Source organism: Spermophilus citellus, assembly GCF_964194105.1.
Source record: "Spermophilus citellus genome assembly, chromosome: 9".
Lineage (NCBI taxonomy): Eukaryota > Metazoa > Chordata > Mammalia > Rodentia > Sciuridae > Spermophilus > Spermophilus citellus.
In genome coordinates, this window is record NC_138191.1 from 71,360,021 (window position 1) to 71,378,026 (window position 18,006).

An 18,006-nucleotide genomic window follows, 5' to 3' on the forward strand; every position below is an offset into this window, starting at 1 on the left:
GCTAACTCCAGTAGTTTCTTCTGGCTTCTTCATCTTCAAATAATTCCAAATCTTATTTGATAACATTGAGAAATCTTTTTGAAAACATTTTCTGGTTTTGAATAGGGATGATGGGGAAGTGTAGGTTTGGTTTCAAAGAAACCATTTCCAGGTTGTCTCACTCGTCTTTGGCATTGTGATATGTTTGTGAAAATTCTGATGCAGAGTCACCTGTGTCATTTTCAAGACTGTCATGTTTATATTCTACTTTTCCTGAATGTCTTTGAAACAGAGTAAGAACTATACTTGACACATCAACTTTTGTTTTGTTTATTGTTTTCTTCCTTTTCTTGAGGATTTTGATTTATAAAGTAACTCCTCTACTAATACAAAATTCTATTGCAGACTATAAATCTCTGGAAATGTATCAAGAAATAATGATCAATTTTCAGATTTTATATATCATAAAATGAAAGTTTTACATCTACTGATATCTACAAGTATCATTTTCAATACTTTTGCATAGCTAGATTCTCTAAGGCCACTGGTCACAGGCTCTATTGTTGTTGTCGATAGTGATTTGTCCTGTCCTGGTGATTTTTAAAGGCATATCAGTCTCTTATATGATGCCATTGAAATTGGCTTGTTATACTTGCAATGACTCATATCTTGGGAAGAGGACAACTGCATTTAATGTTTCTAAACTGAAAATAAATTTAATCTTTGTAGCTTAGACTTTAAGGTCTAAATCAAGAGGAAACTGGATAAGTATAGATATAAATAATCATATAATTGAGTTTAAAAATCCAGTTCTAGAGAGTCTAGTGATAGTTATCAATTGACATAAAAATTGAGTGAGCTAAAAAGTGATAAAACTAATCCTGCAATTATTTATTTATGGGAATATCAAGGTCAATTGTAGAACATAAAAATCCCATTGTTTTCTTCACTGATCAGATTACATCACCTTTTATGTTGACATTGCTGACACCAAGATACACCAGACTGGCCACTTCCTGGACAGCCAGTCTATGAGAGGTGTTAGAAATCCATTCTTTGGAAGTAGTGGGAAATGTGGTTCTAGTTAACTGTGGTTTGCACCAGCAACTGCTAACATAACTGTCAAAAGGGAAAATGATCCAGCTCCAGAGATTATAAGAAATCTCTTATTTTCAATCTGAACATGTGACAGAAGAAAAGAAAACGTTATTTATAACCTTCCACTGCTTTCTAGGGCTGGTGAGTTGTACTAACTATAGGGTCTTTTGTCTGCTGAGCATTCACGCAGAAAATCGTCATCTTTATCCTAATGGTCTCTGGCATGCTTGAAAACAGTAGTGGGTGGAGGTATAGGCTGTTGAAGATTGAAGCAAGACAGAACTCCATTGCTTTGATTAAAAAAGAGAGAGGGACTTAGGAGGTAGGGGGTGGGAATAACAACTCAGAGGAATGGAAAAGAACAGGCAGTGGCTAAGAAAGCTGAATAATGTGGGCAGAGAGAGGAAAACTGGTGTCAGCAAAGGAGAGAAGACTTTTTAAATTGGGATTTTGGAAAGGAAATACAGTGGTACATTCAATCTATGCTCTCTTTTATTGTAACATATATGGCTTTGGAAAATTCCACACTCTACTTCAGTGAATGAAGACTATTTTAGGGAGATCCCAAAGAGGAGAACAAAAGGTCAATTGACATCATTTTTTTCCCAAATGTTAAGAAAAGAGACACAAGTCACATTATTTGATGTTTCTTCCTCCCTCACTACATAAATATTGGTCAATACTTTAAGGGAAAAAATATCAGTCAGATGCCAAATCATAGGTGTGCCTAGAGCAACCTGTACTGATGGTGATCGTCACATGGACACAGGTAAAAAAATAATTGATTAACTATTTGCTTTCTGAAGAGGGTTACCCTAATAGTAGAGGGTTTTAAAATCAAGATCAGTGAGGAAATATTGAAGTAAAACACATCAACTCTGATAGTAAGAATTAGAGGTGTGTACTCAGGGAAAGGACAGAATCCATGTTGGCCCTCTGTTATCTTATATTGCTGTAAAAGGCTGGATGGAACCAATAAAGGTTAATGATAAGAAGTAATATAAGAAAGAAGTTTCCGCAATTAGCTATCCTCGACAACACAAAAAAAGTTACTTTGGGAGCTGCTGAGACGATTAGAACAAATATTGATTATGCATGTTCTGATTGTTCTATTAGATCTCTCTGGACCACAGAGCCTTTATAGTTAGTGGAGATCGAATCCTATAATTATACCTTTGTTTGTCCCGTCATCCAATAGTGAATTTGATTAATTCATGTATCACTAAACAGAAAGGGAAACAACGGAATCTCACATTTTAAACAGTTAAATTATCATCATTTAGATAATCATAAATTTCCAAAGTTTAAGTCATTTCTTACATATTTTCAAAACATAATTAACAATCATATGTACACGAGGTATGTTTTGATTTACCAATGCCTCTCATAAATAAGAGGGAAGAGTAAAATATCTTATTTGAAATATAATTTCAGAGTTTTGAAAATCAAGTTTACTTTTAGAGACATATTTAAAGAGGAAAAGCAGGAGAGGAAAAGTAAGAGATAATGAAATGCAAGAAAGTTAAAAAACAAAAGTGGGGGGAGGGTAAGGGAAGAGAACAGGGCAGGATCAAGTGTGAATATGTGTGTGTTCTATTTCCCATCCCAATGCCTTTCAACAGGGAGACTGAAAGAGCAGTGAGAGAAAAGATTTATTTTTTAAACATGTACAGTTATGGAGAAAAGGCCATGACATGCCAAAATGTTGAAAAAAAGCAGCTCTTGAACTCTGACTAGCAGGATTATGAAACTCCAAAAATACCCCAGACCTTGAGAACTACCACCTACATTTGCAGTGTTTTACAAGTTAAAAATGTCACAGTGCATAAAAATAGTTTTTTTCACCCCTGTGGACTGGTGGTTGGTGGTTTAACTTGAGAAACCAGACTGCCACAGTTTGAATGGCCTGAATATGCATTGACAGCATGGAAATAAAATGAAAAATGGCTTTCATCAGACTTTTCTTGTGTCCAGGAAACATATTTAGTCTTCCACTTTCTTCAGTGTCTTTTTAGGCAATATCTGTGTTTTCAGAAGTGCTTGTAATCAATCCTCCGAAATGCAAAGTGATTGTGTCAGTTTTTTCATGATTACATAAAGGTCGATCTCTCTCTCTCTCTCTTTTTTTTTTTTTTTTTTTTTTTTTTTTTTAAGGAAGCTAGCTAGGAAAAGTAAAATAGGAAACAAAGCCACAAATTTCTTAAGAATAGAGTGATTCCTAAAGATATGCTTGAAACCTGAACGGGATTACTTGAAAGGGCTTAGTTTTTCCTGTGCTCAGCACAGTGGCTCACTGTTGAAAGGCTTCCAGCATTGATCACGTATACACAAACAAAAGGGGCTCTCTTCCAATCTCCTCCCGTTCTCTGTTCAGAGTGCTCTGGTTTTCTCTTGTGGATCTTCTGCTTCACAGTCCTGGGGCATTAGTAAACACCAAAGGTGTCCCAAACATATGGCTAACCGCAAGGTTTCCATGCGGGGTTTGGCTTTGAGTGAATCTGATGATTACACATTTCAAATAGAAACCCAGCTGGTGCTTCCCTGAGCCTAGCGGGTCTCCATTTGGCTCCAAATGATCTGGGAGTGGATTTTCCTGTTTGAGGATTACCCATTTCTGTAATGGCTCAGCTTCTGTTCCTTTGACCCTTTGGTCACCTCTGCATCCTGGGGATCAAGCTGCAATGATAACTCATTGAATGTTCAGAGACTCCAGCAGCCCAGCTGAGGCCAGGTGCGCCCCCAGAAGCAGGTGAAAATGACCCATTAGTAGAAACAGAAACATATTTTTAAATCAGCTTATATGTTCAATTCATCACTGAAGGTTTTTATTTCCTCCTTGAACATGTTTTTTTTTTTTTTAAACTTGTGGTTTTTTCCTTTTCACCCTGCCATTTGTTTATGTAATCAAAAAATTATCGATAATGGAGAGTTGAAGGGCTCATTTTTTATTTTGCATTCTATTAAAGGGAAAAGCTTAGAAACTCTTTGAAGTCTTTAAAACATCTGGGTTAGCCTAAATGCTTCCACATAGTGTAACTGAATAAGAAGTTATCTTTCTTTATCCCTCTTTTTTTTCCCTCAGTTCGTCTTTGAAGATATAGTTTTCTCTGCCAAAAACATTCTTTCATTCTTTCTTTTGCTAAATTCCTCCAGAAAACCTGTCAAAACATATGCCCTGGAGATTATTGTGTCCTGCATTTATAGGCTCTCATAAAACCTATGTATTTTTAATACATGGATTCTATTACATTTGTAATTCATTGTTAAGTGTGTCTAACAATCAAACAGAGGTTTTCTTCCTAATATTCGTCCTCTGAACATGGCCAATTCTAAGTGGTCTGGGAGAGTGTCAATTTTTTTTTTTTTCTTGTGTTGGTAGTTAGCAGAGTTCCTGGCCCTGATGGAGGTTTTCAACCAATATTTGTTCAATGAAAAAGATGAGTACATATGTGAATGAATGACTAAAACCTCTCTTACCTTTTCCTTGATGTTCTAGTTTGTAACAAGTCATGTTTAACTTGATTTTCTTGAACAACTCAGTAAACCTCCTATGTATACAGAAGTAGTTTGATCCGTCCAAAAGAGGACCAAGAGACATCAGATCTGGCTCCTCCAAGTTCATGAGCATGTCATATTCACTGTGACTTGGCTTTGTGTCAGTTGCTTTGGGACTCCTGAGTGAACAGAAAGAAGGGAAAGCACAGGAAATGGAAATGACAATTAGGAGATGAGCCTCAGGGCTAGAACAGAATGGAAAGTAAGCTAGGGGATAGGAAAGGTAGCAGAATACAACAATTACTGATAGGGCATTATGTAAAATTGTGGATGTGTAACCGACGTGATTCTGCAATCTGCATTTGGGGTAAAATTGGGGGTTCATAACCCACTTCAATCTAATGTATGAAATATGATATGTCAAGAGCTTTGTAATGTTGTGAACAACCAATAAAAAAAAAAAACCCAGCTGAGCTTGACTTGGAAGAAGTTGGGATTGGTTGTAGTGGACCTTTAAATCTGCCCCTTTTCAGAAATTATCTATTCTTCATGAGATGGTTTTTTTAATTATTGTTAGTATTATTTATTTATTTTTCTGAATAAATAAATAATATCTAAATCTCCAGCTTCAAAGATTGCCCCCTTAAAAAGCAATCTATAAGTTACTGTTTCCTGCTTCAGAATGTCTCTTCTGTGTGTAAGAAAGTTGGAGGGTCTGCTCTTTTTAAATGGGCATAATGGAGAAAACTCAGGCTCTAGAATCTGCATGTGAGGACTTGAGTCCCTGATTTCATGGTCAGTTTCTTCTCTGCTCATGCTTCCCCTTTCTCATATGAACCTTCCCCTACCATCTACGTCATATTTTTTGAGAGGGTAAGATATAGTGTTGAAATGCTTTATAAATTCATATCCAAATTTACCTTCCCCCTTTTCACAATTCATTTGACAAGTAATTATGCTTTAAAATATTATGGCATAGGTATATTTTATGCCATATATAATTTTATATATCAAAGCTTTAAAAAATTATTTATAAAACAACAACCAAAGGTACTATTTACTGAGTTGTAGCTGGGTGATCTAAATACTAGTAATTATTATTAATCATTTCTTCTATAGATTTGGAAACTGAGAATTTAAAGGTTATTTGGCTACATTTTAAACCCGATTCTGAGTAAAAACACCAACTTATTAATTCTTTATCCAAAGTGAAATTTATTTTTGAAATGAATTCATTGATTTGTTGAAATTTTTAGGAACTTGAACAGGCTTATAAGGAAAATATTAAAAGAGGTGTGAGTCTTCTGCCTTTCAAAAAGCTTTTAACTTTAGACTCATGTTTAAAAACTTCACATATGAAGAAAATTTGCATATGATTTCATGGATTTTATGAACTGCCTTAAGCCAATTTATGGATCTTTTGCTTAATAACCCCTGCAGGAAGGTATTATGAGCCTCATGACATAAAATTCCTTTACAGTACACAGCTAGTTTGGGAGTCCCAGGTCAGATAAAAGCCAGCTCAATGTGACTCATGTAAAGCAAATCAAGATTTTTTTCATTAGCAGCTCTGTTGACACTTTAAGGCCATATAATTCTTTGTTGGGTCTGTCCTGTGTATTGTAGAATGTTACCAGCAAGCATCCTTGTCCTTTCCGTCCACTAGGTGCCAGCAATTACTGCCTCTCTACCCTTCAGTTGGGAGACTACATATGTCTACAAAATTGCCCCAATCTGAAAACCACTAAGCTCAATTCAACTGGTACTGAGGCAGTTTGCTTCACCACAAGCCCCTCACCATTAATGTTTGATGTTTCAGGATTAATGGATATAGATGTTTATTGAGCATTTCAAGCTTGGCTTGTCAGGGTGAGGTGTGGATCTGGGAAGCTGTAACAGTTACGAGGTTTGATTTTCTCCCCAATGGCAGACTAGGTAGGATGAGTGAAGAGTTGGGTGTAAATGTGCTTAAAAATATTTCAGCTCAAATTTCTCCAACAAGGATGCAATCCAGTTAACCAATTCCTCTTTTAGAATGTAACCTGCCTCTCCCAAGAAGGACTAAGCCATGTTTGCATCTAACTGTGAGTTTCCTAATTAAGCCTGTCTGAGAAAATGTAGGACCTTTCAAAACTCTGGGTTTTGATTCATATCATAAAGAAAAAAAGGTAGGAAGTTTGTTTTCTAAAATCTAGAGCCATTGGATGTCTGAAGAGTTGGAGTCTGGAAGGCCCCTGAAGTGGGAGTCACCTGATCCACAAAGAGAAGACAGAGGAGAAGATAAAGTGGCTTTCTCTTTACCAGGGGCTTTCCTTCCTCTTTCCCTAAACCCCCCTCTCCAAGTTATGCATTCCTTCTAAGTAGAGAAGGATGATGGCAGGGAGAAACAGGAGTTTGTAGTTATATAAATCAATTTCCTTTACTTATCTCAAACCCTGAAGCAAAATTTTCATTTTATACTTGAGAGTACTGGGGCATGGAACTTGTCTAACTTCAATCATTTGTTAATTGTTAGACTCAGAATCTGAAATTTTCTTCTTGCCTCCTGCCTCTCATTCTCTCTCTCCTTCATTTTCTGCTTCCTATTTTTCTTCTTCCTTCTCCTTTTCCTCTTTCTTGTCTTTCTTCTTCCTCCCCCTTTTAGTCTTCCATTGTCTACTTTAAAGTAATACTTGAGAAATTAAAAAAATATGTGCATATGTACAATGTAATTACTAAATAAATTCCTAGCACCACACAGTTTATCTTAATAAATTGGGCATTGTCAAGATGCTTGAAGGTATTTCTGTAGTCTTCCCTTTTCCAGCAAACCTCCCTCTTTAGAGATCACCATTACCTTAAATTTAGTGCTTATCATTGTTTTACCTTTTAAAAATTTATGGACACATGCACATGTGCACATGTGCACGCACACACACACACACACACATTGAACATGTGAACATATAATCAAAACCAGCTAGAAACCTTGGGCAAAAGCCATTCAAACACATGATGGGATAAGTTGAATCATCAACTTCCTTTAAGTGAAATTCACTCAGCCTAAACAAAGCTCCTATTCCCAAGCAAATATCAGAAAATGATATACAGCATACCATTTTTAAAGAACTCACAAATAAGAAAACTCAATATTATGTTCTAGGAGTGATTTTTGTTTTGGCATGTAGCTGAAGATCATTCGTGTTTACGTCTCTAAAATATACCATCCTGTAAATATGTCATTATTTATTAACCATTTTCCCCATTACGGGATAATTAAGTCTTTTTTCACTTTTTTACAATAATGAATATAATGAATAATGTTGCTATGAATATTTATGCACAAATTTCTTGTTTCAAGAAATATGTACCAGATGTGTTTTTTAATGTGTAGGCATAGTCCTAGAAGTGGGATTGCTGAGTCACTGGGTATGAGAATATACATCTCTACGAATGCTGCCAGCCTACTTTCCACAGGATTTTTCCAATTTATACTCCCACCACAAATATCTAAGTGTCTGTGTTGATGTGCATTGTCTTCCATCTTCCACACTTAGCATTGCAGATACTTTGCAAGTCTAGGAAGTGTAAAGTGTCATCTTGTGAAATTCTTAGTTTGGATTTTCTGATTACTAATGGAGTTGAACATCTTCCTGTATATTCACTTTCCATTTGAGTTCCATTCTCTGTTAAATGACTGCCATAATTTTGTCCATTCTACTTTTATTCTTTTTCTTATTGATTTGCTGGAATTTTGATGACTATCTTATTCCACTGTGGAATTGTCTTTGCTTTTTAAATAGTGACCATGATTTCTGCTATTCAAACTACATTTTAACTTCTTTTTTTATGATTTATTTTTATTTTATTTTTATATTTTAAATTTTTATTATTAGTTGTTCAAAACATTACATAGTTCTTGACATATCATATTTCATACATTTGATTCAAGTGGGTTATGAACTCCCATTTTTACCCCGTATACAGATTGCAGAATCACATTGGTTACACATCCACTTTTTTACATATTGCCATACTAGTTTCTGTTGTGTTCTGCTGCCTTTCCTATCCTCTACTATCCCCCCTCCCCTCCCCTCCCCTCCCCTCTCATCCCCTCTCATCTTCTCTCTCTACCCCATCTACTGTAATTCATTTCTCCCCCTTGTTTTTTTTTCCCTTTCCCCTCACTTCCTCTTGTATGTAATTTTGTATAACAATGAGGGTCTCCTTCCTTTACCATGCAATTTCCCTTCTCTCTCCCTTTCCCTCCCCCTCTCTTCCCTGTTTAATGTTAATCTTCTTCTCATGCTCTTCCTCCCTGCTCTGTTCTTAGTTGCTCTGCTTATATCAAAGAAGACATTTGGCATTTGTTTTTTAGGGATTGGCTAGCTTCACTTAGCATACTCTGCTCTAATGCCATCCATTTCCCTGCAAATGCCATGATTTTGTCATTTTTTAGTGCAGAGTAATACTCCATTGTGTATAAATGCCACATTTTTTTATCCATTCATCTATTGAATGGCATCTAGGTTGGTTCCACAGTCTAACTATTGTGAATTGTGCTGCTATGAATATCCATGTAGCAGTATCCCTATAGTATGCTCTTTTAAGGTCTTTAGGGAATAGTCCAAGAAGGGCAATAGCTGGGTCAAATGGTGGTTCCATTCCCAGCTTTCCAAGGAATCTCCATACTGCTTTCCAAATTGGCCGCACCAATTTGCAGTCCCACCAGCAATGTACAAGTGTACCCTTTTCCCCACATCCTCGCCAGCACTTGTTGTTGTTTGACTTCACAATGGCTGCCAATCTTACTGGAGTGAGATGGTATCTTAGGGTGGTTTTGATTTGCATTTCTCTGACTGCTAGAGATGGTGAGCATTTTTTTCATATACTTGTTGATTGATTGTATGTCCTCCTCTGAGAAGTGTCTGTTCAGGTCCTTGGCTCATTTGTTGATTATTGAGCTATTTGTTTTCTTATTATTTAATTTTTTGAGTTCTTTGTATACTCTGGATATTAGGGCTCTATCTGAAGTGTGAGAAGTAAAAATTTGTTCCCAGGATGTAGGCTCCCTATTTACCTCTCTTATTGTTGCTCTTGCTGAGAAAAAACTTTTTAGTTTGAGTAAGTCCCATTTGTTGATTCTTGTTTTTAACTCTTGGGCTATGGGCGTCCTATTAAGGAATTTGGAGCCCCACCCCACAGTATGTGGATTGGAGCCAACTTTTTCTTATATCAGATGCAGAGTCTCTGATTTGATATCAAGCTCCTTGATCCATTTTGAGTTAACTTTTGTGCATGGCGAGAGAAAGAGATTCAGTTTCATTTTATTGCATATGGATTTCCAGTTTTCCCAGCACCATTTGTTGAAGATGCTATCATTCCTCCATTGCATGCTTTTAGTCCCTTTATCAAATATAAGATAGTTGTAATTTTGTCAATTGGTCTCTGTGTCCTCTATTCTGTACCATTGGTCCACCCACCTGTTTTGGTACCAGTACCATGCTGTTTTTGTTACTATTGCTCTGTAATGTTGTTTGAAGTCTGGTATAACTATACCACCTGATTCACACTTCCTGCTTAGAATTGCTTTTGCTATTCTGGGTCTTTTATTTTTCCATATGAATTTCATGATTGCTTTATCTATTTCTACAAGAAATGCTGTTGGGATTTTGATTGGCATTGCATTAAACCTATAGAGAGCTTTTGGTAATATTGCCATTTTGATGATGTTAGTTCTGCCTATCCATGAACAGGGTATATTTTTCCATCTCCTAAGATCTTCTTCTATTTCTCTCTTTAGGGTTCTGTAGTTTTCATTGTATAAATCTTTCACCTCTTTTGTTAGGTTGATTCCCAAGTATTTTATTTTTATTTTTGAGGCTATTGTGAATGGGGTGGTTGTCCTCATTTCCATTTCAGAACATTTGTCGCTGATATACAGGAATGCCTATGACTTATGCTTGTTGATTTTATATCCTGCCACTTTGCTGAATTCATTTATTAGCTTTAGTAGTTTCTTTGTAGACCCTTTGGGTCTGCTAGGTATAGAATCATATCAGCCACAAATAGTGATAATTTAAGTTCTTCTTTTCCTATTTTTATGCCTTTAATTTCTTTCATCTCTCTAATTGCTCTGGCCAGTGTTTCGAGGACTATGTTGAACAGAAGTGGTGAGAGAGGGCATCCCTCTCTTGTTCCAGATTTTAGAGGGAATGCCTTCAATTTTTCTCTGTTCAGAATGATGCTAGCCTGAGGCTTAGCATAGATAGCTTTCACAATATTGAGGTATGTTCCTGTTATCCCTAGTTTTTCTAGTGTTTTGAACATAAAGGGATGCTGTACTTTGTTGAATGCTTTTTCTGAATCTATTGAGATGATCATATGGTTCTTATCTTTAAGTCTATTGATGTGGTGAATAACATTTATTGACTTCCGTATATTGAACCATCCTTGCATCCCAGGGATGAATCCTACTCGATCATGATGCATGATCTTTTTGAATTTTGATGACTATCTTATCCCACTGTGGAATTGTCTTTGCTTTTTAAATAGTGACTATGATTTCTGCCATTCAAACTACATTTAACTTCTTGAGGAAACCAACACTTTTGTTCAAATTTATCTTGTCTAAACTTTTCTTCTCATCTTCTTTAAATATTATAGGACCCTGCTTATAATATTCTTCTCCTCTAGGCTCTGTTAGCCTTCATGGGTACCTAGCAATAATCTATAGTAAGTAGACAAGATTTTTCAATTTGTAAAGAGTTGAAAATAAAGATGTGCTGGAAATAGGCACATTTAAGAGAAAGCAAAGTGTGTCTATAGAAGAAGGGTAGAGTCTGTGGTTTATATTGCCAGATGGCAGCACAGGGGCAATTAAATGTTGGAGGCAGGACCAGATGTATAAAGTAGAAATTGGTCTCTTTGGCAGAATGAGACTTACAATAGGGAAACCATTGGACCCCAATTCTATAATTTCTTCTTCCTGAGGCCAAATTAACTGTATTTATCTTCCCCAAGTCCATGTTTATCTCCCTCACAGTACTGGAATTCTGATAATTTAAAATTGATTAGCGTTAGAAAGAAAATCCCCAAGTAACCAAAATCTTCAAGTAACTAAGTCTTTGCTTACTTACTTCCAAAAGCCAAGTCTTAAGAAAGTCTATTTAAATTAATTTACATCTTGGGGATAGGAGCTTTATGGGGGACTTGGAGAATTCCATTTTCATGGAGCTGAGAATTCAGCTCACCTCCTTCATGTGGGAAGGAGAGAAGGAGCATTTCATAATCTCAACCAGACAGAAAGCATTGGCTATGGCTACTGGTCACTGAAGGGAACAGGCATCTGTATCATCCTTGAAATCTGAAACTTGTCTGTTCTGTCCAGCTTTTCCTGTTTTTCTTTCAGAGAAGTCCAGAAATTCTTCAATTGACCGGATAAAATAAACTTGATTATAGTCATTGGCATGCCCTGTTCAACATGCATTTAAAAATCATGTGGCAGTATAATGATTTCAGAAATTCCTAAAGTTGACTCAAATGATCTTGGTTGTCTGTTTCATCTGATTATGGTATTAATGTACAAGCAGTACTTTTGGTCTTTATTCAAGCTGGATGATATAAGAGATTTCTTATCGACAGTGCAGCAAGTAAATTACTTTCAATTTTCAGGGAAAAAAATGTGAAGCAAAAGAGGTTGGGGAGAACCAGGTTCAAAACTGGGATCCCAAATCTCCAGCTGTGTGAATCAGGGCATCTGTTCTTTTTAAAGTCTACACTCAAGTGTTTAAAATGGGTCAACTATTTAATTTCCAATGGTGCTTTCAGGATAAGAAATATATATGGGGAAGTTAAGGAATCAAGTAGATGCTCAAAATGGTAATTACAATTTACCTGTTGCTGATTTCCTATTTTTATTAAAATAGTTTTTTTTAACTTTTTTTCATTGAATAAAGCTGGTAACAATCCAATTCTCCTTCCATGATTATGAGGAGGAGGAAATTTTCAAGAGAACTTCTAGACCCTGTTAAAGCCAGGATGAGATTATATAGGACTTTAAAATATAAAGTAACTACTTTTTTCTTTTACTAATCACTGTGGGAAACATTGCTAAGATTATGTGCTGAAGAAAGAAAAAGCATTAATTTTTATAGATCCTTTTGGTTTGCAAAAATGACTGATGGTTGTTTAATTGCCAAATCTTAGAGAATTAGCTAGCATATAATGCAATACATCATTTAACCAACATGTATTAAGCATACTGAAGCATTAAGGAAAGACCATAGGTTTTAGAGTCAGATAGGACTAGATATGAATCAAACTCTGATAATTTCTATTTTTTTTAATTTGAAAATATTATTTTGCTCTTTGAATTGCATTTTCCTTGCACACAACATTGAAATAAAATACTTACAAGGAATTAAAAATGTATTGCACACATAAATTGGAATGCAAAACCTAGAAAAATATGGGTTCTTAATATGTAGTAGATATCTTCAAAATAATAGTGATTTCAACTGGTTAAATGTGGAAGTAAAACATTGAAACAAAGATAAAATGTAAGTTTCCCTAAGGTAATTAAAGATTATTTCATTAAAGATAATCAAAGCAAAATTGGACACATGGTAGAATAAACATATATATCTATGTTGAGAATGTTGTGTAATCCTAGTGAATGGAGTTAGGAATTTACAAATTGGGTAGAAAAGAATGGCAATTTGATGAATAGAAAGCAGAAAAAAAATTTTCAGCAGTGATAATACATTTTTGAAAGATAGTAAGTACAGGAAACAGCAAGCCACTTAATATAGCTTAGCAAATCCTAGAATGTTCTCTTTCAAAATTTAGTATAATTACAAACCACCTAGAGAATTCTTAAGAATGCAATATTATGGGGGCTGAGGTTGTGGCTCAATGGTAGAGCACTTGTCTTGCAATTGTGAGGCACTGGGTTCAATCCTTAGCACCACATAACAATAAATGAATAAAGATATTGTGTCCATCTACAAATAAAAAATTAAATGCAATATTATGAATATATCTTCAGGGAATTATGATTTTTTTACATATGTGAAATACCCTCAGATCTATTTTTTTTAAAATGAGCACCAAAGTGGTAAGAACCTAACAATTGTAAGAACCTAACAAAATACAAAATATGGATGGGAAACATAAATTAGGACCTTATTAGCATGTCACAGAGAATATCAGACTGCAAGAGATAAAGTTTTATTAGATTTCAAAGTATTTAGAAGATAAGGGAAATTTAGTGGCATGTTAGATATAGAAAGTAATGAAGAATTTATTCTGATGAATAACTTTTTCTTATTAAATTACCATTCTCAAACAGATGGCAACCGGATCCTAGTCTTCCATCTGTCTGATTGTCCATCCATCTATCTCTCCATTTATTTATGGTCCTCTAAATTTCAATTATCTCATTTGGTCCTATAATAAAATGAATGGTCTTATAACATCAAAAGTAGCATGGATTTCTATCCCTAGAGAGGAACCACAATCATCATATTGAATGATCTGCTATCTTCTAAAATTCACATGTATATTGAAGGTGACTAGAAGTTGAATTCCCCATGGTTAAACCTTCTCTCTTATTTGTATGTTTCTTAACATAAGAATTCTCAAGTTACATTTCTTCTCTACCATTCATTCTCCACTTCTCTTAAGGAAGGTTTATATTCCCTTTATGGGGGCTTCCCCACAGAACAATGCTTTCACTAACATTTCATCTGTGTGGTTCACTCCCTCTTTAAATGCTGATATGTCTGCAAATGGTATGCTACATTAAATAATCATAATAATTTTTAACAAAGAAAAATGATTATAGAATCATTCTCATAGGCTAACTAGATAAAACAACTTCCCACATGTGGTCTGGTAAGGTCTGACTGAAAGAAATTGGCAAAAGAATGTTTAGAATTGCTTTTTGTCAAGGAAAGGGTGTTAGGAATCCTGCCAGTCTTCTGTATAAGGTTCCAGTAGTTACCACCAGAGACCACAATGTCCACTACACATATTAAAAATTACCAACCTTTGTAGTTATGGAAGGACCGACCAAAACATTAGCATGCCATTTTATAAAAACAGAAACAAAAAAAATTCATCAGATAGGTAGAGATGAGTGGTAGTGCTGGATTTTCAATGGTATTATATGGTGTTGAATGGTAGCATATAAAATTCTTGCTTACAGATAGTGGATATGTAGACTGTTTCTATCATTTTGAAAAGTAATCTCAGTATCTTTCAAAATTTAAATATGGACATATCTATCAAACAGTGTTCCTGATTTTAGGCATATCTAATAGAGGATCGTTGATATGAAAGATTATATGAAGAGAACATCAATGCATTGTTTCTAAAGGTCCCCAAACTGGAAGAATCTGAGGGGGTATTGGTAGCACAAGGGTTAAAATTTTACTGTGCATGTCCAAGAAGAAATATTACTTACTATTAAAAGAATGAGTTGGATCTATATGTATTGACTGGAAGAAATGTCTATGATATATTATTAAATGAAAAGAGCAAGTTGCAGAGTTCTGGACCTAGAAGGTTATGACCTTTGGGATAAACAAAGTTTGGAGTGATTCCTACCAGACTTCCATACCTTATACCACATAAGAATGGCACAATTGAGTGTTCATGTACTCTTTATGTTTATAAGTGACTTTATATTGTTAAATTTAATATAAAAATGTAATCTAGTACAACAAAAAAATAGCTTACAGGATAATTTCTGGTAAGGAAGGCAGAAGTGACTGATAACAGAGTTCAAAAGAGACATCTGGTACAGAAGTCCCACCTAGCAAAATTAATGCTTACCCTTACATATAAAAAGCTGATGATTTTTAGTATTTTTTTTTTTGCATGGACAATATTTGATAAAGCCACACACACTTGAAACATATTATTAATTTATTGTAATATTTGTTTTTCATTAGAATTAAAGCTTTTTTAAAAAAATTGAATTATTGCCAAGAGATTTGAAATTTCAAACAGAAATTCCAGGAAGCCAGAAAGCTCTGGGTAATGTATGAGTCACAGGGAAGGAATCTATCACTATCTGGACAATGCTTTCCTCTAAAAACATAAGCAGGGGCAACAGGGCATGGGCAGTCGATTATTTTATTTGTAATGACATAAGTAAATATTAACAGCATCATTCTCTTCAGAATAATTGATGACTTGTTAAAAAGAAATAATTATGCATTTTGCATTCAGTGTTTTAAGGGGTTATTTTATTTTTCCCTTTTATTCTTCTTTTACCATCTGTTTCCCAAAGGTAGATTTTTTTTTTTTTTGAGAAGATTTTCTGGGAAATCAGAAAAGCAAGATGCTTCCAAATGAGGAGTTGTGTTTTACTCCCAGAAAAGGCTGAGCTACTTAGTGCTGAACAATTCCAATTTTCCTCATTAAATTTTATAATGGACTGAACATTTAGATCAGAAGACTTCCTCACAATGTCTGGATGATATGAATTTAATAATGTCAGTTTTCCTTGACCACCTTATCAAAAATTTTCACTTATGTATATGTGACATGGGTTAGATATAACATGTTCCCCAAAAGCTCACATGTGAGACAATGCAAAATTTAGAGATGAAATGATTGGGTTATGAGAGCCTTAAACTATCAGTCAGTTAATCCCCTGTCAGGGATTAACTGTATCGTGACTTGGGTTCATTTTCCAATAACTTTCACCCCCCCCAAAAAAATTTAAACCTTTGTATTTTTTAAAAATTAAATGGCAATAAATAGCAAATACTAAACAATGTGTAAATCTAGAGACGATAGGAAAAGAAAATAGGCTTCTTCTATTTTAATATATTTAGAGGCTATATTTTCTTGATTTTTGGACTAGGGGCAAAAATCAGGAAAATATTGCTTTGTTCTATAAATTATGTAACTGGATCTGGATACACATGTGCACAGTGTTCAGATTTTCATGATGTGATTCAGGGAGAGGGAGCAGACCTGGTACTCAAGTTCAGATCTGGCTCATTTCACTGCTTTTAACCACCATGATACATTGTACAGTAGTTTAGCCATGCTTGTATGACTAGGAGGAAGAAAAGCCAGAAGGAAAAGTAAGAAAATGGGTCAGAGTTTATAGAGCAGGATGCTGTTTCTCTTCCCCTTGAAAATATAGGCACAAAGCTCACACAAGAAGAGTGGCATCAGGAAATCTGACTATTGCCTTCACTCCTGCCACTTTTAATGTGATCACTGCGATTTACCCAATGGCAGGAGGGAGATTTTTGAATATAAAGCTATTTATTTTTTCTCAAGCCATGTCAAACAGGACATGGTCTTCTTGTTGTATTTACAAATAAATCAGGTTTTGAAAGATGATAATGATTTATACTCTGGATTGATCATCTGTTGACAATCCCCTTATAGTATTATTACATAAATATTATAAATTTATATCTAGAAAATAAATAAATATTAACAAAGAAAATTTCAGGATACTTTGTCAATTTTTTTTCTCTTTCACTGTCCATTCCACTTGATTTGCCAATATAAGCTTGACTTGGACTCATCTTTATTCTTTTGTCCATAACAGTAAGAGAAAAGTTACAGCAGAACCACATCTCTGGTGAGATATAAAGTAGACATAGAGAAAACATGAACACAATGGCATGGATAGAACATAAAATACAGAATCTAGAAATTTTATGTAAGCTCCAAGAAGATATTAAATCTGCTATTCCAAGTATTTCTTAAGGAAAATTAAAGTTAGTGGCAAATAGTTTACTGAGGTGGAACTAAATCTTGCATTTGAGTATGTGTGTGTGTTCTAAATAATCACAATGTTTTTCTTTATTCTCTCCAAGTGAATTCTTGTTTTTTTTTTAGACCCCAAACGTGTACATACTAAGCCAAGTGTAAAATTACATCAGTGCACAATTTTCAGACATTAGAATTGACAATTTTTTAATGAATGTTTTTTTTGTTTACATATTTATTTTTTAGGTGTAGATGGACACTATACAATGCCTTTATTTTTATGTGGTGCTGAGAATCGAACCCGGGTCCCGCCCATGCTAGGGGAATGCTCTACCGCTGAGCCACAATCCCAGCCTCAAGAATTGAGAATTTTTACAGTCTTTATGGTTTGAAATAGCTTCATAATGTACATGATGTTGATCTTAAAATACACTAGACATAATGGGTTATTTTCATATTAATTCTTTTATAGAAGACCTCATAATCAATCACACAGGTACAAAATGAAAAGAAACAATATGTATAATTAGAAATGAAAATACAACTTTATATAACATTATTATACCTCTAGAGTAGTGCAAACATTTCCAATTGATTTGACCATTGGATTATAAAGCAAAAACACCCAATCCTCAAACTGCTTTTTAAAGGCACATATTTTGATAGGTATATCAGATTGGTAGATTAGAGAAGAATTTGATGATATAG